This window comes from Mixophyes fleayi, chromosome 5 (genome assembly GCF_038048845.1).
Source record: "Mixophyes fleayi isolate aMixFle1 chromosome 5, aMixFle1.hap1, whole genome shotgun sequence".
NCBI classification, from domain to species: Eukaryota; Metazoa; Chordata; class Amphibia; order Anura; family Limnodynastidae; genus Mixophyes; species Mixophyes fleayi.
The window spans coordinates 41,144,185-41,171,687 of record NC_134406.1 but is presented as its reverse complement, the minus strand read 5'-3'; the positions used below and the strand labels follow the sequence as shown (position 1 = coordinate 41,171,687).

Sequence of the window (27,503 nt, the reverse complement as noted above, 5' to 3'; positions counted from 1 at the left end):
AGGTACTCACAGAGCCATTCAGGCATGTAGACTGGATAGTAATGGAATTCAGAGACCCATATTGGCACTCGGAATGTATAGCTATGGTACTCGCAGACCCATTTCGGCACCCGGAATGGATGGCAAATGTCCTTGGAGCACTATTCCGGCAGCCGGAATGGATGGCGAAGGTACTGGTAGACCCATTCCAGCACCCGGAATGGATGCCTAAGGTACTAGCAGACCCATTCTGGCACCCGGAATGAATAGGTAAGGTACTCTCAGACCCATTCCAGCACCCGGAATGGATGCCTAAGGTACTAGCAGACCCATTCTGGCACCCGGAATGAATAGGTAAGGTACTCTCAGACCCATTCCAGCACCCGGAATGGATGCCTAAGGTACTAGCAGACCCATTCCGGCAGGCGGAATGGATGCTTAATGTACTTAGACCTCCATTCCAGCAACCGGAATGGATGGGTAAGGTGCTCAGAGCCCCATTGTGGCAGCCGAAAAGTATGCTTAATGTACTCAGACCTCCATTCTGGCACCCGAAATGGATGGCTAAGGTACTCGAACATCTATTCTGGCAGCCGGAAATGATGGCTAAGGTACTCAGATCTCCATTCCGGCAGCCGTAATGGAAAGCTAAGGTACTCACAGACCCATTACGACACCTGGACTGGATAGCTATGGAACTTTGAGACCCATTCTGTCACCCGGAATGGATAGCTATGGGATTCTGAGACCCATATCGGCACCCAGAATGTGTAGCTATGGTACAGGCAGACCTATTTAGGCACCCGGAATGGATGGCTAATGTCTTCGGAGCTCTATTCCAGCTGCCGGAATGGATAGTTAAGGTCCTCAGAGGTCCATTCTTGCAACCAAAATGGATAGCCAAGGTACTGGCAGACCCATTCCTGCTCCTGGAATGGATAGGTAAGGTATTCTCAGAACCATTCCAGCACCCGAAATGGATGGCTAAAGTACTGGCAGACCCATTCTGGCACCCGGAATGGATGAGTAAGGTGCTCAGACCTCCATTCCAGGACCTGGAATTGATGGCTGAGATACTTATAGCCCAAATCTGGAAACCGCAGTGGATGCCTAAGATATTGAAACATCCATTCTGGCACCTGGAATTGATGGCTAAGATATTGAGGCACCCATTCTTGCAGCCAGAATGGATGGCTAAGATATTGAGACATCCATTCTGGCACCTGGAATTGACGGCTAAGGTACTCCGACCTCCATTCCTGCACCCAGAATGGATAGGTAAGGTACTCGGAGCTCCATTCCGGCACCTGGAATGGATGGCTAAAGTACTGGCAGACCCATTCTGGCACCCGGAATGGATGAGTAAGGTGCTCAGACCTCCATTCCAGGACCTGGAATTGATGGCTGAGATACTTATAGCCCAAATCTGGAAGCCGCAATGGATGCCTAAGATATTGAAACATCCATTCTGGCACATGGAATTGATGGCTAAGATATTGAGACACCCATTCTGGCACCTGGAATTGACGGCTAAGGTACTCCGACTTCTATTCCGGCAGCCGGTATGGATGGTTAAGGTACTCAGAGCTCCATTCCGGCAGCCATAATATATGGGTAATGTAATGGCAGACCCATTCTGGCAGCCAGAATGGATGGGTAAGGTAAATATGCAAAATAATATGTGGAATAGTTGTTACACATATCTGTGTGGCAGAACGGGGTGCACTATATAGGGAGTGAAAACATAACAAGCTTCACTCAAGACAGTAAGCAGCAGGGGGCTGCAGGGAGCCAAATCATTCTGGTGTTCCGGCATTCCGGCAATTCTGGTTTTCACCCACACCCCCCTAAGACAATTACTGATACAAATGGAATAATGAAAATGCAGGAACAGGTCACCTAAGTGTTTGAATGGTATTGTAAAATTAATTATTGTGCGTATGTGGCATGCTTTGTCTATGGTAGAGAAAATGGATCACATGTCAATGCATTTTATGTTATATCTTGTACAATTCGTGCAAACAATGTCTACTTTACTTACAGACATTTGTGTACATACTGTATATGTGACGTTTATAGGCATGTTCTGTTTGCAGTAAAAGTTGTTTAACTGTGTTGAAGTTGAGATGTAGAAGTACAGTGAAGTATAAGCAACTGGAAATGTACACAGTTACTAAACAAATTGGATAATGTACTCTAAAAGCAGGCACGCCTGTTTATACATAGGTTTAACCAGATGAAGAGTCAGAGGAGGACATTCATTTTCAAAGGGGAATTAGGCAGGATCGTCGCTGATGAGACCACAAGGTAAGTATTTTCATTTCTTATTTTTTTCAGGATTTTTTTTTTCAGTGCTTCCTCGGACGGGCCCCCTTGCCCGCAGGGCCCCCGGGCACCTGCCCATTGTGCCCAATGGAAGAGACGGCCCTGACACTGGGAATATAGACTCCTGTTACAAAAGTTTCTGCCAAAGAAAAAAATAAATTCCAGTCCTAAAATTCCAAGGGGCCTAAATGATAAAATCTTCTTTTTATTTTAACCCCAGTGCCATGACAAGAAAATCAGGATTTGGATTAATTTAGCCAAATCTAAAGGCTCCCAATGTTTGATAAAAACTCTTAAGATTCTGACAGATCCCAAACCAGATCCTAATATCAGTGCTTCTCTACTACTTATGTCTCAGATGTGGAAAGTTTCTAATTTAAGACAGCAAATTATTAATTTATAAGCATTTAGTCCATCAAATGTGTTTCTGGTCTAGTCACATACGGTAATCAAGATCAGGTTCTGATTGTTGATGATAACATTATAAATGGATAATAAATAGTAATAAAAATAGATATGTGAAAGAAATGCATACTAGAGAGTTATTCATCATTATAAATAATATCCTGACAGAAGAGCTTGCCGAAATAAACCTTTTTACTTCATGAATTCACAGCAAAGCAAAATTTTGGAACAGCAGTTAACTTTTAAACCTCCAGTAAGAGTTTTCCACAATTATTGCAATTGTGCCTGGACTGATGAATTTAGGAATTACATAATTTTAAGGTTGTGATTGTGATGTTACAGTTAATCTTACAGTTTAAGGATAGCAAGACAAAAAAAGGAGTAAATTTGATCGTGGACAAACCACGTTGCAATGCAAGGGGTGCAAATTAGTTTCTTTTCTTGCATGTAAGGAAAATACTGGCTGTTTTTACAAATACTTGATAGCTTTATTTTTACAGTGAAAGTTAAAGTGGATCTAGGACATGTCCTATCCCAATTATAAATCTGTCCCCACATTTTAAATGTATCTCCCCCTCCAATGCAATATGGTTTTGCCCAGATGCAAAGTTACTCCTTTATTTTTTTGCTTTGCTCTCCTTAATGACTCAGGCCCTATATGTCTCTGGCAGATTCCAGCAGTTGTCTAGGATCCATATAAAAATACATTACAAAGTATGCACACACCTATGGCTTCATTTCATTTCAAAGGTAAAAAATTGTGAAAATTTGCTCTTGGATAAACTATATTGCAAGTCAAAATGGGGGTGTAAATGCATTTATTTTTTGCATGCAGCGAAGATACTGTCTGCTTCTCTATGCAGCACATAAATAATGGAAACGCCCCCTCTCAACTATAAATCTGTCTGCATATTTAATAATCCCTGCCTCCCCCCCCCCCCCCCCTCCTGCAGTGCAACATGGTTTTCCCGGTGTACATTTACTTAAAGGGGTTTTCTCCCCATCATTTGCTCAATTCAGCAGAATCCAGATACTTACAACTTGGGACCTGAGAGGTTATTGTTTCAGAGCACTAGAAGTGAGAGTCCCCTCATGATTGGATGGCTTTGGCGCTCTTGCTATTAGTAGTCGGCTGTTAATTCTGACACAGTACCAGAAGGTTGACCCGCAGAGGTCGTCAGTAATTGTACACGCTGGGACCCTGCCGAGTTCAGCAAATGGCAGGAGTCACAGGAGAAGAAATTCCCTAATAAAGGAGCGGGAGGCGTTTAAAACATCTTTAAGGTGGAAAACCTCTTAAATCTGTTATTTTGAATAGTTTGACCACACGATGTAAGTGGCACAGATTTTATTTTAATGTGTAGCTGAAGGAATTCTAAAAAACACAGGTTAAATAAATGAGTTTACCATGATATCTGAGCTACCTGTGGACGGATTTGGTGCTGATTTGCATTATGAGAATAAAGTGTTATTTGTGCAGCAATAGCTATTAGTGAATGTACTTTAATGTGAACATGTACAACATGTGCTATAGACCTCTGTTTGTTGAAGTGGTTAGTTCTTGAAATCAGAACAATGGCATTTTGCTGAACAGATGACAGCATATAGAGCGATCATATATATCTTATTTTCTGTCTGTGATTATTATGCAAAAGTATTACATTGCTGCTAAAGACTTAGCATTTAACTTGATTTAACTCTGGGAGGTACATAGAGGCCCCCACAAAATTATGCTATCGCTAATCTTATTCAAGCAATCAGCCCCCACTCAGGGGTTCGATAAATTATAACTAGAAAAAATGTGGAGGCACTGCAAATATTATTTCTGCAATTGTTAAACTATGCCCATATGTACAGCTAACATATATACAGGTCTATGACCAAAATGCCGTTTTTAAAGGTTAAGGACCTCATTTAGAGTCGGACACAAAGTCAGTTTTAGGCGCATCCAACAAAAAAACACTACCACGCATGTGCAGAAAGCACCAAATCCGACTGCATCTTGACGCAATTACCACTTGCGACAGCTTGCGACTCACTACGAGAGAATGGGAGGAACACGGAATTGTGAAGGCGTGACCATGTAAATACGTCCTAGTCGCAGTGAGGCGCAGACGCAACACACGTCAAAACAGGGCTAAAGCTGTGCGGCAGGAATTAGGTGGCGTAGGTAGGGTGCGACGCAACTGGGGTTGCTTGCCACTCATACCAAGCTGCGGCACACTTCCACTCCTACACTTCTTAAACAGACTTTGCGTCCGACTCTAAATGAGATCCTAAGTGTGCAGATACTTATACTAGGCAATTTGCCCTCCAATTATGTCTACAAAAGCAAAAAAGTCACTTCGAAGTCTTGCTTAGCTGTTAAATAAACATCACTTTTAAATCACTCTCTTAATTAATTGCGTCTTTTCCTTTCTTTTCTCCTAAAATATTGCTGTTGGAGCCACATTTATGTCTCAATCAAGTCCTGGAGTAATAGTGCTATCTGGATATTGTGACTGTCTTTATTTCATGCGTTACATCTGCACATTTTAATGGTCTAATCACTTTGGTTTATGTGCATATAAATGTACTTTCCATGTAGAATAATTTTAGGTGGCACATCTTATTTATCTGTGTTTGTAAATTAACCTTAGTGGATTTCACAAGACATATTGATATACATACGCCCACTGCCCTCACATGCTTATTAACAAAAATAAATTAAAAACCTGTCCCAGGTGCCATCCACCCATGTGTGCTTAGGAAACTTATTTCAGCAATAAACGAGCCTCTGTTTTTTTATCTTTATGGACTCATTTCTTTTTTTACTACTATTTTTCTATGAGTTGCGATGCAACACGTAATTTAATTACAATACATTATTTGAGAAAACATAGAAAGAAATCATAGCAAATACTGTTTAAGCATACTTGACTGCATATTTTCACAGTTCAGTAAACATAGAACTAAATGAATTACATATCTCTACTTATTAGTTATAAGTATTATCTGTGCATTCACTCATCCTGATTTTATATATTAACAATATTAACATATACAATATGTATAGCTAAACATTCAATTGTTATTTAAAATTTCTATTTTAAGCAAGAGAACTCCCTGTAGTAAACTATGCAGATGAAACTTTTCATTTGTTGTAATCAATTGGCTCACCAACCTATCATTCTCATATTCTGTAGACTATTAATTAAATGTTTTATTTCTTGTAAAACAAAGAATGCTGATGCCAGGTTAAGACAGGGTGTTTACACGCTGCTGTGCACACAGTTACAGTTACTCCTTTACTAATGGATTCGTCAGATGTTATAGAAAATGCGGCAAGAGGGTGTAAAGCAAGACAAACACTCAGAAGTCTTATTAGCAATTGTTGTAGTAGCTTTCAAGCCTAAACCTGTGCAAAACATATATACACATATATGTATATATATATATATATATATATATATATATATATTGTAACAAAAGGAGGCATTTAGCTGGCAATATGCAGAGAACGCAGGGAAGTAGAGTAAAACATTGGCACAGTTATGTACCTAGGTGGAGATTAAACCAGGTAAAAACATATGTGTAGTTTAAAATTGGTTTACTTACATGATTTAAAAGCTGCTTCCTCTCAGCAAACAGACAGGGTGGGTCTGATAGTCTAAACAGAGCCAGGGATGGGCGTTTCCTTTTAAAGAGAAACCCCACCCTTTCAGCACCTGTTATGGCCTATAAATTGATTTGAGCAACTTCCACTTTTGTATTTGTCTGAGAGGCATGTTGGTGTCAGTAGCTGAGGGGGAGTGCTGACATTGGATTGCTATTTGGAGGCTTCTGGGGTACCTCTTTGGTAAGTTAGCTCTCAATTTAAAAACACATATGTATGGCCCAAATATAGGGACTCTCATTGTTTAGAGTAGGACCATCCTATTAGCAAAAGCGCCTTGGCGTGGCAGGATGGCTTAAACATACATTTGCAAATGTGTGCAACAAAGACTTTTGCATTTTTATCTACAGTAGAAATGGCAGATCTGTTGCTGGCTATAGCAGTGTGCTGGGGGAAAAAATGTTGTCAGGTGTACCAGCCCAGGTGTACCAGCAAGGGAGTACACTCGCAGTGAGAGTTACCCAGAAGGATGCAGTTCTTGGTGCCGCAAAGGAGCCTAGTGGTGGCAGCAGCAAAAGCCCCTCCTGCTGTTGTTAGAGGGCGCATTTGGGAGAAAGAAAGGGGTCAGTGGTAAGGCATGCCCTGCCGGTACCCAACACAACACGGACAGGGTGGCGTAGGAAGTCCATCCTGTCACAGGCAGAATAAGTAATAAGAGAGTACAATGTATGTGAAAAGGATAAAGAATGCACTGATAAAGGGAGAGAGAAAGGGATAAGCAGGATTGGGAAAAGGGAGTAAATGAATATAAAAGAGAAGAGCCTGAGAAGTGTATTCAGTGGCCTAACATAGACTATGTAATAACAGGCTATACATGCAATACATCTTTTTATTGCACCTGCAGGGGAGTCTAAGGCCTTTATTATTGCAAAGCAGAGACTGGCACTGGAGACCTTTGCAAAAAAAATATATAACGTCACGTTGGGGAATGGCTTGATGCTTCTCAATCATTGCGTGACTGGCAGTGGAGCTACATGTGAATTTCACTGCTCTCAGGGACTGTCTGGGGATTTTTCTCATTGAAAGCAACAATTTATTTTAAAATGGTATGCAATATTCATCTAAAGCTATATTCTATAATTAAAACTAGTGTACTATGAAGCACCCATTTCTATTTCTTCTTCTTAAACTTTTAACCCAAAGAAGCAATGGGTAACAAAGAGAAGTCAGAGATCATTTAAAAATTATTGGTGCTTTTATTTGGAGAATTGATTAATTTGAAGAAGGACTTTTTCTGGAGATAGGACTTCTTCAAACATAACAGCAATAATTGTTCATTACGGTCTATAAAATTAAGATCTTACACTTATTTCACTTATTTATAGCACTTAAAATAGTTCACTAACAGTAAGAAGAGCACTCTAAATCTATTAACTTATAAATGTATTAATGTTAACAATTATGCTACCTTTATCTTATATAGAATTTAATTGGAAAAGGATTACTAGACACATTGAGCAGCAGCACTCAGTGTCAGGCAGCTGCTGAAAGGACTAATAAAATCCCAATATACTTACAAAGGGAAGAGATTTACAAGAAGCAATCATAATTTTACTACTTTTTAATATAGGGTATAGTTTTGAGCAGCTAATTATAAGACGTCCTTTTGGAAGATGGAAAAGGAGCAGAGAAGGTTAAGATATGATATCTTTTTTAATTAAGGTAATGAAGCAGATAAACTATAAAGAAATCAGAAGTAAAGAAGCATTTTCCCATTTAAATGCAATGGTTTAGTCACAGTAAAAGGCAGTTATAATTGAATAAAAGTGCTAATCAATATTTTCTGTACACTAAAAATGATTGTAATGCAATGTGATTAGTACACAATTGAATAATTATTTTAGCAAATAACGACATGCAAATATGTTTAAATAAGTTTAATCTATTTATTTTAGTTAATATAAAATATAATGCAGTGAAAAAGCTCATTAATGTTTCCAACAAATTAATTAAGAGTTTGGTTTCATTCTGTTTGCAATCTCATGAGAACTTTTTCAGTATTATTTATGTAGCGTTTGCACCTTGCGAACGCAATTATAAATAACATCACTTTTTCATACATCAAATAGCAGTTCACAGGGATCTTAAAAAACAGTTTATACAGGTTATAGAGACAGGAGGGTGAGAAAGGACACCAGGCTATCTCAAGGAACAATGACCATTACATACCCCATTGAAAGTACCTTCTACATTCTATCCTAGTTATAATAAAGGTGAATTCATTAATACATTTGAACGGATGGTAGCTGATGACCTTGATCGATCAGACATCAAACATACTCATAGGTATTGGAAGGACAACTTGACGAGAATAGAAAGGGAGGCTTCACAACAGCTGATGAACAATGAGGAGATTGTGATTAAACCAGCAGACAAGGGAAGTGGGGTGGTTATCCTTAAAACAGCAGATTATCACACTGAGATGAGGAACATCTTAAGTGATAATGCCACATATCGTAAATTACCATCAGACCCCACTAGGGAATTTAATGACCTTTAGTCTATACATCTAAAAGCTGGTTTAGAACCAGAAATACTATCATCTAAGGAATATAAATACCTTACAGCTTTACATCCTAGGATTCCAGTGCTGTATTACCTTCCGAAGTTACATAAGAATCCCAATACACCGCCAGGTAGACCTATTGTTTCAGGGATTGGATCCCTTACATCCAATCTGTCACATTATGTGGATCTCTATCTCCAAGATCATGTCAAAATACAATCTTCTTATGTTAGAGACACCACACAAGTTATTAACATCTTAAAGAATATCCAATGGCAAGATGACTATTGGTTAGTATCTTGTGATGTTACTTCATTGTATATGGTTATACCACATCAGCAAGGACTTAGTAGTGTTAGACCCTACTTAGAGCAAGCTAACAAGTTACCTGGGAACCAGATTGATTTTATACTTGATAGTATACAATTTATACTGGCACACAATTATTTATGGTATACTGATGAATTCTACCTTCAGGTACAAGGTACTGCTATGGGCATTAGGTTTGCCCCAACTTATGCCAATTTGTATATGAGCAAATGGGAGGATGACACCATCTGGTCCTCTGAGTGGCACGGGGGAAACCTAGTACTAGTACTCTGGCGTTGTTACATTGACAACATCATTATGATTTGGCAAGGCACACGGGAGTCACTGGATAACTTTTTGGAATATATCAACCACAATGGAAGAAAATTGTCTTTCACATCTATGGCTAGTAAGGAGAGGATTTGCTATTTGGATTTAGAAATATATGTAGAGGGGAGAGATATTAAAACGAAGACCTATAAGAAAACAGTGGATGTCAATGGGTACATTTTAGCCTTTTGTCACCATCACTAGAATTGGCTTAATAATATTCCTGTTGGAAAATATAAACGCATTCCGAGGAACTGTACTGCTTTAAATGTTTATGTAGAACAGAGTGCTCGGATGAGTGAACAATTTCTTGAAACTCAGTTCGATTCGCAGCGCAGGCTTTTGAAGGGGTTAGAAAGATGGACAGACATGATTTACTCAAATACACCAAGGATAATATAAAAACAAAAGAATCTGCTAATTGGGGACAAGATGTCCTCTTTTTTACAAATCAGATCAACAAGATCCTTAAGCGTCATTGCCATGTTTTACAGTAAGGTGATGTCCTTCAGGGGATAATACCACAACAACCTAAATTGGTATTTCGTAAAGCACCAAATCTTAACTCCAAATTGACACATAATCACTTACCTGTGAAACCCAATTCTCATACTTGGTTATCCGAGCTAGCCCCTAATTATTTTTGTGGTAATTGCATCAATTGTAAAACATTGGATTACCAGACACACAAACCAGTATGCACATTTACATCTTACCAAATGATGGAGACCTTTAACATCACTAGTCGTCTAACTTGTGACTCCCAGAATTTTATTTACTTATTATAATGACCTTGCAAGATCCAATATGTAAGTCGCACAATTCACAAGCTAGAGGTGCGAATTGGGGAACATATTAGAAATATCAGGAAGGGATTCACACTTCATAGTGTCTCCAAACATTTTTGTGAATAACATAATTGTAACCCTATAGGTTTGCAATTCATGGCTATAACATCTGTGAAACATAACTGGAGAGGCGGCAATTTCCTTAAGAATGTCATTAAAGAGGAAGCTAGGTGGATCTACAAACTAAATACATTGTCACCTGCTGGCCTCAATATAGATTTTGAACTGAAATCTCTCTTATGAAGAGGTTGATCCCTCTGTGTGAATTTTTAGATGTTTAGTAGGAATAGTATTGATTTCTAATAGGAATATATTATTCTTTTTATATTTAATGTTATTTGTTTCCGTTATAATGTATACAATGTATACATTCATTATATCATGTATTTTTTATGTACATGTACGCTATTTTAATATTAATATTTTATGAGAGAACCACTCCTAGTTTTAATTATATTACTCAGGTTGCTACATTATTCAATTGTTTTCAATTATGGTTCACATCAATGGTCATTTTATATGGCAAGTATACTCTTTTGATCATTGATCACTTTATTGTGTACATTTATTTGCATATGTGACTAAGTTTACCACAATTGTCATCACCTCTTTTTATCAATTGGCTGTGCGCTATAGTAGTGTTGTTTTTATGCAAATATCACAACCTGCTTTTTAGTTGTCAAACCTAAGGGATGTCACTGAGACTTTCCATTAAAATGTGGAAGGGCTTGGGTACCACAGCTTTGATCAAACAATTTTCAGATTTGAGTCCTATATGCATTAATTGGGGAGCAAGGAACACAACTGAACAGTTCCTAGGTGCATCTCTGGACCCCCAGTCTGTCATTGACTTGGAGATTCACAGGGATGAACAGTTATAATCAATGATTTGAATATAAATGTCAGTTTGCAGAGTAGTACTGCAAATTGGGAAGTTTAAACATTAAAAGTAGAATCTTGGGAATGGGGTGAATAGATTTAAAGTGGAGTTGATGAATTTCTAGTAATAAATGACATCTGTAGCTTTGACTATTAAATTGCATACTTAGCAAGATTGATCAAGAGAGTCTTGCATTTATAAGTTTAGGAAGAAATCTCTCACCTAGTGAATTAAAAAATTTAAAGGTTCAAGTTTATGTAAAAGAGCTACTAATGACATTCATAAATATATGTCTAAAAGCTGAGATTCTGGAGGGAGATATTATCCTAGACACTAAATGCTTCCTGTTAGTAATACCATAGAATGACACTGTAGTCATTGGGCCTGATTTAGAGTCAGATGCAAGTACTCTGATGGGCGCAAAAAGCACTTTTGGCCAAAGATCTGTCTCAGAATGCACTCCGACTGAGATAGATCTCCCCATTGCACCTCTCTGCACTTAGAGAGGTGGAAAGGAGGAGGTAGTGGGCGAGACTAGCAATGTAAAGGTGTGTTTTAGCTCTTTACATGTTACTTTAAGTTGAAAGCAACTGCAGATAGGTCTCTAGGAGATGTATCTATTGCAGGGCTTTCAGCTGGTGCAAGAGACCTTAGTGTATTAAAATACAAAGTAAAAAAATAAATAAATTTAAAACAATAAATTAGAGATGAGCGGGCTCGGATTTCCGAAATCCGAGCCCACCCGAACAGTGCGGATCCGACAGGATCCAAGCACTGTTCGGGAACTTCCGGGCGCCAAACGGAGCCAAACCGAGGCTATGACATTAAATTCTCGCGTCGGATCTCGCGCTACTCGGATGTCATAAATACTCACCTTGCGGCCGCCATCTTTATTTCGCCTGACATCAGGGAAGAGGGAGGGTGTGTAGGGTAGTGGTGCTCCTGCGTGATCAGTGCTCTGTCCTTGCTGAGTCCAGTGGTGCTTTATGCCTGTGTCCAGTGCTCTGTCCTTGCTGAGTCCAGTGGTGCTTTTATCCTGTGCTCTGTCCTGCTGAGTCCAGTGGTGCTTTTGTCCTGTGCTCTGTCCTGCTGAGTCCAGTGGTGCTTTGGCCACTGTCCGTCCTGCTGAGTCCAGTGGTGCTTTAGTCCTGTGCTTTGTTGTGCTAAGTCCATACAAATTTAATAATTATTAAAATCTCTTAAAAATTACTAAAAAAAAATTATTTAAAAAATTATACAAAATTAATAAAAAAAAAAATATTTAAGCAGTTCTAAAGAATAGGTACTGCAATCTATATTACATTTACTACGTTCATTCTTTAAGCAGTTCCAGAGAATAGGTACTGCAATCTATATTACATTTAATACTTTCAATTTTTAAGCAGTGCAAGAGAATAGCTACTGCAATCTATATTACATTTAATATGTTTAATTTTTAAGCAGTTCCAGAGAATAGGTACTGCAATCTATATTACATTTAATACGTTCAATTTTTAAGCAGTTCCAGATAATAGGTACTGCAATCTATATTACATTTAATACGTTCAATTTTTAAGCAGTTCCAGAGAATAGGTACTGCAATCTATATTACATTTACTACGTTCATTCTTTAAGCAGTTCCATATAATAGGTACTGCAATCTATATTACATTTAATACGTTCAATTTTTAAGCAGTTCCAGATAATAGGTACTGCAATCTATATTACATTTACTACATTCATTCTTTAAGCAGTTCCAGAGAATAGGTACTGCAATCTATATTACATTTAATACGTTCAATTTTTAAGCAGTGCAAGAGAATAGGTACTGCAATCTATATTACATTTACTACGTTCATTGTTTAAGCAGTTCCAGAGAATAGGTACTGCAATCTATATTACATTTAATACGTTCAATTTCTAAGCAGTTCCAGATAATAGGTACTGCAATCTATATTACATTTAATACGTTCAATTTTTAAGCAGTTCCAGAGAATAGGTACTGCAATCTATATTACATTTACTACGTTCATTCTTTAAGCAGTTCCATATAATAGGTACTGCAATCTATATTACATTTAATACGTTAAATTTTTAAGCAGTTCCAGATAATAGGTACTGCAATCTATATTACATTTACTACATTCATTCTTTAAGCAGTTCCAGAGAATAGGTACTGCAATCTATATTACATTTAATACGTTCAATTTTTAAGCAGTGCAAAAGAATAGGTACTGCAATCTATATTACATTTAATACATTCAATTTTTAAGCAGTTCCAGATAATAGGTACTGCAATCTATATTACATTTAAAACGTTCAATTTTTAAGCAGTGCAAAAGAATAGGTACTGCAATCTATATTACATTTAATACGTTCAATTTTTAAGCAGTTCCAGATAATAGGTACTGCAATCTATATTACATTTACTACGTTCATTCTTTAAGCAGTTCCAGAGAATAGGTACTGCAATCTATATTACATTTAATACGTTAAATTTTTAAGCCGTGCAAGAGAATGGGTAATGCAATCTATATTACATTTACTACGTTCATTGTTTAAGCAGTTCTAGAGAATAGGTACTGCAATCTAAATTACATTTAATACGTTCAATTTTTAAGCAGTTCCAGATAATAGGTACTGCAATCTATATTACATTTACTACGTTCATTCTTTAAGCAGTTCCAGAGAATAGGTACTGCAATCTATATTACATTTAATACGTTCAATTTTTAAGCAGTTCCAGATAATAGGTAATGCAATCTATATTACATTTACTACGTTCATTGTTTAAGCAGTTCCAGAGAATAGGTACTGCAATCTATATTACATTTAATACGTTCAATTTTTAAGCAGTTCCAGATAATAGGTACTGCAATCTATATTACATTTACTACATTCATTGTTTAAGTAGTTCCAGAGAATAGGTACTGCAATCTATATTACATTTAATACGTTCAATTTTTAAGCAGTTCCAGATAATAGGTACTGCAATCTATATTACATTTACTACGTTCATTCTTTAAGCAGTTCCAGAGAATAGGTACTGCAATCTATATTACATTTAATACGTTCAATTTTTAAGCAGTGCAAGAGAATAGGTACTGCAATCTATATTACATTTAATACGTTCAATTTTTAAGCAGTGCAAGAGAATAGGTACTGCAATCTATATTACAAGAGAAAGTGAGGGAGGAGCTGGTAAACCATTGCGATTCCACCAAGCATGTAGCTCTTGTGGATGAAGCCCTTCGTACGCTTTGCCAGGATCCGAGGGTGGTCACTCTTTTAAAGTCAGAGGAATACATTCTGCTCGATCCTCTGTTTAAAGCGTATGTTGTGTCTCTGTTTCCGGCAGACACAAGTCTACAGAGGTGCAAAGACCTGCTGGTCAGGAAATTGTCCTCTGAAGAGGACCATGACATGCCAACAGCTCAACCTTCATTTTCTTCCACACCAAAGGCGGCGAGGAAAAAGCTCAGTTTTCCTAAAAGACCCACTAGCGGGGATGCAGACAACATCTGGTCCGGACTGAAGGACCTGCCAACCATTGCAGACATGTCTACTGTCGCTGCATTGGATGCTGTCACAATAGAAAAAATGGTGGCAACGTTTTGGACTAAAAACAATACTGTGAGGTGTGAGGTGTTTAGAATAGACTGGAAATTAGTGGAAATGATTGTTATTGAATGTTATTGAGGTTTATAATAGCGTAGGAGTGTAAAAAAACAAAAAAACTGGTTTTAGTGCTTTTTATGCTTTTTTAAAAATAAATCAGAACCCAAAACCCTAAATCAGAACCAAAACCTTTCGTCAGGTGTTTTGGCAAAACAAATCAGAACCCAAAACCTCAAGCTAATCAGAACCCAAAACCCAAAACACTAAAAGTGCCCGGTGCACACCCCTACAATAAATACATTTATTTATTTTTTTACATAATTTTTTAAACGTAATTATCTGCTTAACGGGCCCGCTGTGCATGATACATTAGGCAGATAACTGTGCAATTTGCACAGTATTCTAAGTCGCACAGATCTAAAGAATCATGCCACTTTAAATACTGTGCAAATTACGGGATGCAATTTACACTTGCGATTTCAGTGTAAATTGCGTGCGACTCTGAGGCCCATTGTCTTTTACAGACACCTTTTGAATACAAGGCTGATAACAGAAAGCTTTTGTACAAATGCACAAAAAATATAAAAAAGATAAAAAATAATTTACAAGCATGCAAAAATGCTCCTGTACGTTCCATATGCCATTATAGCAAGCACATGGATCGAGATCGCACCTAGATAGAAGCATATGCTGGGGATGGGGTGTAAAAGTTTTTATTTTTTCATAGGAGCAGCTGGCTGAACTGCAGCTGAACGGACTTAAGCACCTCAAATTGGCCCAAATTCAAAAGCAAGAGTTTGTTTTGCAGGCAAAGGTGTTTAAATGGGATTCAAGAAGTGGGGAGGATGGTTTAAAAGGGTATATTTTCAGGGTAGCAGATGGCTACAAAGCTTTGTGTTTTACATGTGCTCAGGAGGTTCCATATTTTTCCTACACTTTAAATGGATGTATATTTTTACCATCCAGATCCATTTAATGTGGCTAAGCAAATTGATATGCATATGAATATTCAAAATGTTTAAATACATATTGGTGACAAATATAATAAAGACAGTCACAATGTCTCCTCACTATCATAATTTCATAGCATATACCTATATATGCGTGAGACAGATATATAAATAATAAATAACTGTATTTGTGCCTGAAAGAATAAATATGCACTCATATATTTACGCTTTTCTGTGCAATTTAAATATTACATTCATATATTTGCCTCTGCAAAATCTAACGATCTGCACAGCTGATTCTCCAAGAATGAAGATCCGCAAAGACGCAAAGGTTTAATAGCAGAAGTGAAGGCGGAAGGTATAGAATCAAAAGGAAGAAGAAGGGAGTTGGATGAAGTGTCAATGTGCCTAAGGAACAGGGCCACACAAACCGCATATCCCTTCTTGGCACCTCAGGTACTCACTGAGACGTACCATACGATCCTCATCCCCGCTGTCCCACCTCGCATTCGAACCCCTCAGCACTTTAGCCTAGGGAGAAGAGCAGACAAATTACAAGAGGGCACGGTACTACGGATATTCGGGACAGGGAACAATCCCGCATGAATACCGTAAAATGTTACTCACTGGGGAAAATTTCCATCTCTTCTTGATAGCTGTCTGCAGACTGCCACTTGGAACCCAGAGACAGGGGTGACACAACAACAACCACCCCCATAGCTAGTACCCTACCTCCAATGTGCCTCCCACACCAGCATTATACTGCAATTTAACAATAACAGCAAACAAGCAGCGTCTGATTCTATCAACAGTTTAAGTTATCGGCCGCTGCACAACACTAAACCTCTACTGCATGTGGTGCACTTCTCTAACTCAACCCACATTTTCAAGGCACACATGTTACAGTATACAAATGTTATTGGATACCAAAAGCCTACCTTTAATGAGTGCCTGACTTTGGATCCTACAGGGGAAATACTTAAAGGGACACACAGTTAGGTACAATACAATAGTATAGAGTACAGTGTATTTCCTGCCAGCGACTACCTCACACAGGTATTACACCTTGCAATACAGAGTATACCACCCAATAATTGCCTACACATACAGGTGGGACAGACCAGGGGCGGTCTTACTATGGGACTTCCGCCTACCGTTACTGGCCTAATGCCACTTCGAACCCACAAGCCTCACGCCTGACTTTCCCACAGGCCTATAGCCTGGTAGTTGCCCACAGGCTGTCGAGCCTGGTATTGATGCTCCCTCAGGCTGTAGAGCCTGGTACTGGTGCCCCCTCAGGCTGTAGAGCCTGGCAGTGCCCCCTCAGGTTGTAGAGGCTGGCAGTGCCCCCTCAGGCTGTAGAGCTTGGCACTAATTGCACACACAGGCTAATGCTGGTGTATGCCCTGTCCCACAGGCCTAAAATCCAATGATGTCTGTCTTCCTTCGCTGCCGTCAGACTATATATACCAGCCGCACATACTGCATGGTAAGATCTGATTGGCTCACCGCAACACCAAAAATACTAAAATGCCGGAGTGGAGCCTGGATTGGCTCACCATCACGGCCGCTAATTGGTGGCTAGTGGGAAGTGAGCCCAGAAAAATGGGTGGTTGAGATAAATGGTAGAAGGTGAGGATATATATATGATAAGATATATATGATAAGAGGGGCAAAGAGAGACAGACACACAAGGGGAGAACAAAAGGACAGATATACACAATGCGTAGACAGGGTGGTGGGACAAAGAGAGACAAAGGTGCACATACAAAATTAAAGACAGACACACAAAGAGGGGGAAAGAAAATGACAGGCACAAAGAGGAGACAGATGTGTACACACAGATACATACACACACACCCAGGGACAGAGGCGCACATGGGGGGAGAGAGGTACACATACAAAATTGGAAACAGAGAGGCAAACATAAAGGGGGAGACAGAGACAGGCTGATGATAGATGGAGACATACACACTACAAAATCTGGCTTCATCATCAATTGCAACATAAGTGTCAATCGTTATATACAATATCTATCTATCTATCTATCTATCTATCTATCTATCTATCTATCTATCTATCTAGTAAAATAAACTCCCTATTGCAAATGATGTGGATATTAGAAGTTACTGAGGAGTTCTGTGACCATATAAAAGGGAAATACTCATATACTCAATTAGATGATGTTCTTACTTGTACAAGGGATTCCTATAGTTTGATCAAAATTGTTTCACAAATTGATCACTATATCATAATTTTTACTCTTTTTTTCAGTATATCCCTGTACACGGATCAGGTATCTTTCAAGTAATTATTTTTAATAGTATAAATAATAAAGATTTAAAAAAAATTGAAAACATTAGAATACATTCTTGGAGTCCCCTACAAAACACACTTCTCTTCTCTACGTTTCCTTTGAATTCAGTGGTCAAGGATACACCTCCCTTCTCATGTAATCATCCTGAATAGGGTGGAGATCTAGAAGATATACAAGACATTAAGGAATAATACATAATCTTCCTTGGATGATCACATTCCCAATGCGGATGGGATTCTTCTCATTCTCTTTCAGATAGATTTGGGAGCACAAAATATAGGGTAGCTGTTGACTTGCAATATCATTAACAATTTCCACATATCTGTATGTGGGACATGGCCCATGTTTGACCTTTTGCATGTGAAACATATGGTGTAATTGCAGATGGTGCCAGCAGGGTATGGGGCACAGCACAGTCACAACACCAGCATTAAAATGATGGTGTAAGGTCTAGCATGTGCTCACTTGTGACTCAGCAGAAAAAGCTCAGGCTTTCTATTTAATCTCTAACTGGGACTAAACTAGCAATGAAAATATTTTAAAAATGTGCCTCAATATTGTCATATCAAAGTATTTCCTTCACATCAACTTGTGGTTTTTAATTGGCAGCGAAGACTGGCGAGCATGAGTTGACGATCACGAATGTTAAAGCTGCATATGTATCACTATTGATCTAAAGCCATCATCTCATCTTTTTCTCTTTTTCCTGCCATCAACGAGTTCACCTGCTCTGTCTGACTGGTCAGATGAGGAGAATCTGACTAACAAGTTTATCATATCCGACAAAGCCAGAAGACGAACAGAATAATCTTTTATGGTATTTATAATGCACACTATCATCCTGAGGGAGTTTGAGCTCTTTCGGTATTTAAGATAAGCATCCTGGGCCTGATTCGATAGGGAACTTAATGCCGATATGTGCTGTATTTAACGTAAAATTTCTCTGCGCCTTTTATGTATAACAGGAGAGGGAACTGATGTATGCACGTAATCAATGTACGGTAACGGTGTGCCAAGCTCGAGAGTGTGCACCAGTGTCTGGGTCACTCTTGGCATTTCTGAGGTATGTGATTTTTAGCCGTATCACATACACAAGCTACAGCTCAGGTGTAAGTGCCGACTGATTGTGCTGACAGTCGCGTATGCATGCTAGAACATGTATGCAATCAAGACTAACCGTAAAAATGCATTTTATGTACAGTAGGCATTAAAAACATTTGATGTATGTATATCATGGGGAAAAAATGAAAAAAAAAAAAAAAAAGTTTATTTTTTAAGTATTTTTTATATTGTTAACAGGTGTTAATCAGAGATGCTCAGGCTGGTTCCCGAACCAACCCGAACTTAGCAGATTCGAGTACCGAGCCGCGCTGGCTTGGTACTTTCGCACGCCCTCGAAATTGAAAACGAGGCAAAACGTCAGTGTTACGTCGTTGGATCTCGCGAGTTTTGGATTCTATAAGTAGGGCCATCCATGGTGATCCAGACCATTTCACAGAGGGACACAGAAGGGGTAGCACGGTTCTTGCCAGTCTCTAGTGCAGTTAGACAGCGTCATAGGAAGAAAAGAAAGAGGAGGGGTAGCAGTGTTCTTCAAAGTCTACAGTGACAATCAGGAGAGCTCCATTGCTCCGTTGCTATTTGTCATTGGTGAAATAGAAATAATAGGGCTGGCAGTCTTGGTCTAAATCTGTAGTCAAATTGTACTGTGTTATATAGGTAACACACAAAGAGGAGAGCTCCATTGCTAATTGTCATTGCTGAAATAAAAATAATAGGGCTGGCAGTGTTCTTCAAAATCTGTAGTTACACTTTACTGTACCATAGCTCACTCAGAAACAGGAGAGGTGGCAGGGTTCAATGCGGAAACCGAAATTGTAATATTAGGGCTATCAATGTTCTTTAAAGGCTCCAGTGACATTCTACTGTGCCATAGCTCAAACAGAAACAGTAGGGGTGGCATTGTCACTCTCCAGTCTCAGTCATGATGATACTAATCCCTCTACCTCATGTGCTAAAGTCTATGTTCATGTGCATAGTGGTTTTAAGTCAGTTAAACAAAAATGTAAATAAAAAGCTTGTACCTTTTTAAAGAAAAAAACACCTCTCTAATAAAGGTGAAAGTTTACTATAGAAAAACATAAAATTGCCACAATGCCATTTTGCCCAAAATATTACCAAGCATACCAACATCAGGTAGTTCCCTTCTCTCAACTAGATCTCAGCACCTGCAATCTACACTGTCATCATATTCACCCTCATCAGTGTGTACATCATCCTCAAACAATACTGTTTCATCCCCGCTGGAATCCACCATCACAGATGTCTGTGTACTTTGATGTAATTGCCGGTAATGGCCTTCCTCATGGAACTTTTAGTTCATTTTGCGGAAGAGTTGTCAAATTGGGCAATTCTTTTAGACCAGACCAAATGTCAAAATGTTGTGCAGACTCATCTGCATCAACACTGGGTGTCTTGGGAAAGTTTTATCCTAGCAGCAATTTCCAGAGAAACTGAAGGAGGAGACGTCATTGTGTCATGTACTACTTGAGCTGTCAGCTTGCTGACCAGGAGCTCATCGCATCTCTTGAGATCTGGGTCAGTTGGAAAGAAAGAGAAGACATAGCTCTTAAACCCAGGATCAAGCACAGTTGCCAAAATGTAATGATCCGATTTCAAGATGTTGATAACTCTTGGATCCTGGCGAAACTAATAAAGTACTTAATCTCCAAGTCCAACATAATTAGCAGAAATGCTTTGTTTCATTTCCTCCTTCAATTTCTCTTGCTGTTTTTCAAAAAGTCTAATTAGGGGAATCACTTGACTCAAGCTAACAGTGTCTGCAGTCTCTTAACAGGTGACAACTTTGAGTGGTTTCAGCACCTTGCACAACACGGAAAGTATTCTCCACTGCGCTGGACTAAAGTGCATGCCCTCTAAATTCTACTCTTCTTGCTTCTGCATTCTCCTACATGCTGTTGCAGAATGCCGAAAATGACCCTAAATATTTCGGGACACAGACAGCATCTCCTGCATGTCATTGTCATTTTTAAAAAGTTCTGTACCACCAAGTTGATTATGTGAGCAAAACAGGGAATGTGATGGAATTCCCCCCGCTGTAATGCTCTATAATATTGGTGGCGTTATCGGAAATCACATATCCTCAGGAGAGTCCAAGCAGGATAAGCCATGTTGCAATGACATCCCTTAGTTTTTCAAACAGGTTGTCAGCAGTATTACCTCTGACCTGCGCCTTTTCTCGTCTCTGATAACCACCTCTGACTCCCACCTTCAAGACTTCTCCCGTTCTGCTCCCCACTTATGGAATTCCCTACCACGCTCAACCAGACTTTCCCACAGCCTTAAAATCTTTAGATGCTTTTTGAAAACCCATCTCTTTTTAAGAGGTGACCTTATCCTCGAAAGCACTATTCACACTAATGAGCCCTCACAACTATCCCAATCTCTACTCTGAGCCACACTCGCTCCTCTTGTTCCAGCTGTGCCCTCTTCCCTTTAGAATGTAAGCTCTCTAATGAGCAGAGTCCTCCATACCATTTGTTTTCATGTCTCCATTCATTTTGTCCGCCTTGTCTGTTCTTGTTTTACGTATGTCCTGTTTTATATATGTCCTTGTCTTCCCTACTGTACGGCGCTGTGGAGCACTGTGTTTGCCTTGCAAATCTACGATAATAATAATAATAATATACTTCTCTGTGAACCAGATGATACACAGAGTAGCCTGCCTCTGAAAAATGTAACGTTCTTAGGCAAATGCTGCTACTGTCCCTGCTGGTGAAGGCGAATCACCAACCCAGTGGGCTGTCACAATCATATAATCTTTAGTTTGTCCAGTTACGCTTGTCCACATATCTGTGGTTAAGTGTACAGTGGGTAGAATGGCATTTTGTAGCCCAATAATTACATTTTAACAAACTTTCTTGTAGAGGTGAGGAATAGCTTTTCTAGTAAAATGGTGTAGTGATGGAATTAGTGTTATTGAAATTAATAATAATGCAGGGGAAAAAAGCAAAACTATGTGATATTAGCAAAAAAATAGGGATGTTTGAAAAAATAGGGATGCCAAAACCAAAACACAAAGTTAATCCAGATCCAAAACCAAAACCAAAACCAGAACACGGGGGTCAGTGAACATCTCTAGTGTTAATATGCTTATATTTTCTTTTAATTTGTACATTCTGACGGGGTTTTATATATACATATATACATATGCATTGTTTGTATTCTGCAATGTGTTATGTCTGTCTGCATACAGCAAATGCTGTATAGGCTGAGAGTACTTAGATCCGTATTAAAACTAGAAACATTTCTTGAGATCCTCTTCTTCTTGAATATGGATGCACCTGCTTGCATTTTATGCCTGTTCCTTAATGAATTAGTCCCCCATGTGCATGGAATAACGTTTTGTAAATAATATGAACGTAATGCACATTTTTTTTAAAAACACACATAATTTGCCCATATGCATGTCTGTATACATCTTTTGTTGAGTATAGGTGTAGGTACGTTCTGCATATACGGCACTTGCCGTCTTGAGACAGATACAACGTAGTACAGGTTACGAGCTATACATAGGTGCAAGATATAGTTCTAGGAGAACACACAGTATGGTCAGGGCTACCAAGAGGAATTCAGGGCCCGGGTACAACAAATTCATGGGGCCCTCCCTCATAGTCGAGTAAGCCCCCAAAATTTTTGCGCCCCCTTACGGAGCCGCAAAAATATTTGGGGGTGGGTTCATACATTCATGGGCGTGGCAATGCACCGTTGGGGCGTGGTTAGCATAACTGCGGCGCAAAATTTTTCGGGGGTGTGATCATGCATTTGGGGATGTGGCAAATGCTCCATTGGGGCGTGGCTAACATCAAAATCACTAGGCTCTCAATTCGCCGGAGCGTCACATATGTTCAAGCACTCCTGACTTTCAGGACATCTACCACCACAGTGTAGTATACAAAGAATGCAGTATGCACACAAACAGTTCAGTCTTGGCCTACACCTTACATTGGGCACAACATTCACCAAAAATTGGTATTGTCCTTATTAGAATCACAACATTTCACACACTGTGCTGCTCTCTCCTACCTGATCTTCTCACTTTCTCCACCTGTGGCTGCTGCTTTCTTTAGTTGTGGCTTGTCCGGATCCAGGAATGTTGAAGGACCTATTTTGAAAAAAAATGGCTACATTTAGAAAATTACAGCCAGTCCCGGCGTTAAATCAATAGCACCCATGATTAATAATTAGGCCTTCCTCCAGCCCCAACATTAAAATAATACTATTCACATTTAATAAATAAACCTATTTCGCTTCCTGCAAACTGCCCCAGCAATACCTATTTCCCGCAACCATCACTGCCATTAAATAATTCATAGTCACATTTAATAAATAGACCTCATTCTCCCTAAACTCACTCCAACATTCAATAGCCCCCAAACCACCCCATCTTAAATTAATAGTCCCCACCATCACTCTACAAACAAAATAGCACCCATTAATTAGCCACCACCTACCTCACACTCACTACATTGCAACAAGCCCCCTGTGCCATCACACACACAATACTGTGCCCCTTCTTCACAACTACACTGTGCCCCCTTATGCTCGCACTGCACCCTCCATGCTGCCTTCCCTCCTTCTTTTTCCCTCTGTGCCTCTCTCCCACTTTTTTTTATTCCTCTGTGCCTCTCTCCTTTTTTTCCTCCTTTGTTCCTCTCTCCCACTTTTTTTTATTCCTCTTTGCCTCTCTCCTTTTTTTTCTCCTCTGTTCCTCTCTCCCACTTTTTTTTCCTCCTCTGTGCCTTTCTCCCACTTTTTTTTCCTCTTCTGTCCCTCTCTCCCACTTTTTTTCTCCTCTGTTCCTCTCTCCCACTTTTTTTTCCTCCTCTGTTCCTCTCTCCCACTTTTTTTTCCTCCTCTGTGCCTGTCTCCTTTTTTTTCTCCTCTGTTCCTCTCTCCCACTTTTTTTTCCTCCTCTGTTCCTCTCTCCCAATTTTTTTTCCTCCTCTGTTCCTCTCTCCCACTTTTTTTTCCTCCTCTGTGCCTCTCTCCTTTTTTTTCTCCTCTGTTCCTCTCTCCCACTTTTTTTTCCTCCTCTGTTCCTCTCTCCCACTTTTTTTTCCTCCTCTGCGTCTCTCTCCCACTTTTTTTTATTCCTCTGTGCCTCTCTCCTTTTTTTCCTCCTCTGTTCCTCTCTCCCACTTTTTTTTCCTCCTCTGTTTCTCTCTCACCTTTTTTTTATAGTACTGTCCCTCTCTATTTTCCTCCCCTTGCCTCTCCGTTTCTTTACTTAACTTTTGTCAACTTCTTTCTTTTCTTCTCTTCTGTCTCCTCTTCTGTCTTCTTTCTTCCTGCTGGCTGCGGCGCTCCTCACTGACTGCCGGGCGTGACTTGATGACGTCACGCCCGGCAGTCAGTGTGAATGGAGCAGAGGAGAGGAGGGACACGGTGCCGCGCGATCACGTGAGTATTGTTTTTTCTATTCTTCCAGCACCCCCCCAACGAAACCCAACCCCCCCCCCCCCCGCGTGGCATGGCCGGGCCCGGGTAAAATGTACCCGCTCCCCCCCCCCTCTCGGCGGCCCTGAGTATGGTACTTTGGTACTGCACCAAAGTTCTCGGTCCACAAACACCAGGGGGTATATTTACTAAATTGCAGGTTTAAAAAAAGTGGAGATATTGCCTATAGCAACCAATCAGATTCTAGCTGTCATTTTGTAGAATGTACTAAATAAATGATAACTAGAATCCAAAATTATTGTAAGCAACTAAATGCGAAACTTCAATTATTCACATATGACATAAAATACATATATGTATTATGGTGCAAGTGATATGACAGAAAAACAGGTACCTTTGAGACGACCAAAATTGTAGACTGTAGTAAGGATCCTTTGTGTTTGAAGATGAATTGGATGTTGCTGCATTCACTGGCATATGGTCTGGTCCTGAGCACGTGCAGAGCAATTTTACGCAAAATATGTAACATATCATTATTGTACAAGACCTGGGGGCATCTGGGTACTGGTAAGAATATCTAGCTCTATGGGAAATAAAGACTGCTATAGGTGAAGACCGGAACTTTGTGGTGAGAAAATAATCAAACTATTTGTTGTTCTGATTTATCACCATTAGATCTATTAAAGGAAGACCAAACTTCTTTGTTAGTAGCTAAAAGACTTCTTGATGCAGAGTCCATTCTCCTGGATGAATCTGTCTTCAACTGACTATAACAATTTTCCCTGCCTGCCATGTGATTAGCCTAAAGAGACCGCAGATCCATTTGACTTTTGACGCTGCTTCCATCAGCTTTTTGCTCCTGGTAGCTTCTTGATGGTTTATGAAGATGACTACCGTACGATAGTTCTGTATTACACCACCACCTGTGCACTACCGGGACTTCCAGTAATAGGTAAGCCCACTAAATGCAGAAAATAAAAAGCACTACTTGTCCTTTCTACGTTAGCTAGAGAAAGGAAAATTTGCCAATGAAGACGAGGAGCAGCACTGTATACAACCCTGAGGGCATTGTTTTTTCCTGTTTCTCACTATGGCTAGAAGGGGCAACCCATTAGGATTTCCATGTAGTATATAGCTAGTTTCCGTCCTTATAGCTGCTAACTAAATATTTGATTGGTCTGGCAGCAATAACTCCACTCTCCTGCTTCTGTCCTAAAGCAGACTGGACTGCAGTACATAAATATATAGTGCCTGATTCATTGAGGGACGATTTTGTGTGTATAATCCGCACAATTACCCTGCGCATGCCCAAAACCGGGATATACACCATAGAACGCAGCAATGTTCAATTCAGGGAGGTAACGGGGCAGAGAAGGGTCGAGTGCCCGTAGTCAATGTACAGTAAGGGCGTGCCAAGCTCGAGCGCATGCAGCATTGTCCACATCAAGCTCTGGGCATCTCTCAGGTACTTTTATTTCAGACGTATCTCTTGCACCAGCTACAGGTCAAGTATAAGTGCCGATAACTAGTGATGATGACTGAGTATGTACACTAGGACATATGTTTGCATTCAGAAGCAGCTGTATTTTATGAACAGTAGACATTAATAACATTCTAATAAATGTATTTCATGAAAATAAAATAAAAAAAACCCCACTTTTATTTTTTATGTTTTATCATTAATGCCTATATTATGAACAGGTGACATTAATTTAATTTTTTCTGTGTGTTCTTTTGTGAGTTTATATTCCACATAGGTATTGGACATATCTTGCAGTGTCTTGTCTAGTAGAGTAGAGTGCACCTACACCCATAATTATCACCACACGTATCTTCACATCCGCTCCTTGTTGAATTTGGATATGCTCATACCCGATTTACATGCATTTCTTTAAAAAAACACTCATTACGTTCAGTGTGCGTCCTGTAACGAATCAGGCCCACAGTGCCTTGAAAAAATATTAAGCCCCCAACACATTTTATATGGAAATAGATTTAAGTGGGGTTTGTGGCACTGATCCAGTATAGAGTATCATGTCAAATGAAAATGTATATTCCAAAATCGTTTCAAATTTTTTTCCGAATAAAAAATAGAAATGCTTAGTTACTATTCATACCCCATTGTAATTGCAAGCTCACATTTGCACAGATTAAATGCAATACCTCTAAAGTTACGCAATTTGTTTATTGACTCCATTTTTTAAAGAAATTGCTTGATCACCTGATATCAATTCCTATTGTTATATCTCTATGTGAGGTCCTACAGCATTTATTTATTAACTGGTTTTTTTTATAGAACCTACATATTATATGGTGCTTTTCAAAGTATATACATGGGCAATGGTAGCCAACTGTCCTCATTCTGATGGGGGTAATCCCAATTTTGTGTGACTGTCCCGCTTAGTCAGAACTTTACTCGGACTGCAAGTATAGAGGGAAGGAATGTTCCACTTCCCACTGTACTACTTGTTAAGGGCCAGCTGTGTGTACTTGCTAGATGCAAGCAGCTCCCCCCTAATAATCAGTACAGTGTGAAAAGGAACATTCCTGCCAACTATCCGTGCAGTCCGAACAAAGTCCTGACTGAGCGGGACAGTCACACAAAATTGGGACTGCCTCATCAGAATGAGGACAGTTGGCTACCATTTCCCATGTATTTAAAAGGGATGGGAACAGTTGGAGAGCAGCCTAGCACTATTTCAAACGATAACCACGCCCCTTGTATACATTCTGGCAGTGTAGCAAATAAATCCCCCTCTATAAACGCTGCATTTGCCCTTGGCCGTGGCTACTGGAAGTTGTAATAGTATATTATAGCATATATAGTATAGACATCTGAACTATTTAGTGAAGAAAAAGCAGGATAATGTATGACTCTGAGCAGCACATCCCAAAACAACAAATATAATAATTGCTTTTAAA

General features: G+C 39.4%; 1 protein-coding gene across 1 annotated transcript in view; it reads right to left on the bottom strand.

Annotated features, from left to right (window-relative positions):
* ADARB2 (adenosine deaminase RNA specific B2 (inactive)) overlaps positions 1-23,275 on the bottom strand; it is a 501,356-nt gene extending 478,081 nt beyond the window's left edge. The window contains exon 1 of the mRNA XM_075212079.1: positions 23,208-23,275. The gene's annotated coding sequence lies outside the window, so the exon portion shown is untranslated. The remainder of the gene's footprint in view (positions 1-23,207) is intronic.
* Between the last annotated feature and the right edge of the window lie 4,228 nt (positions 23,276-27,503).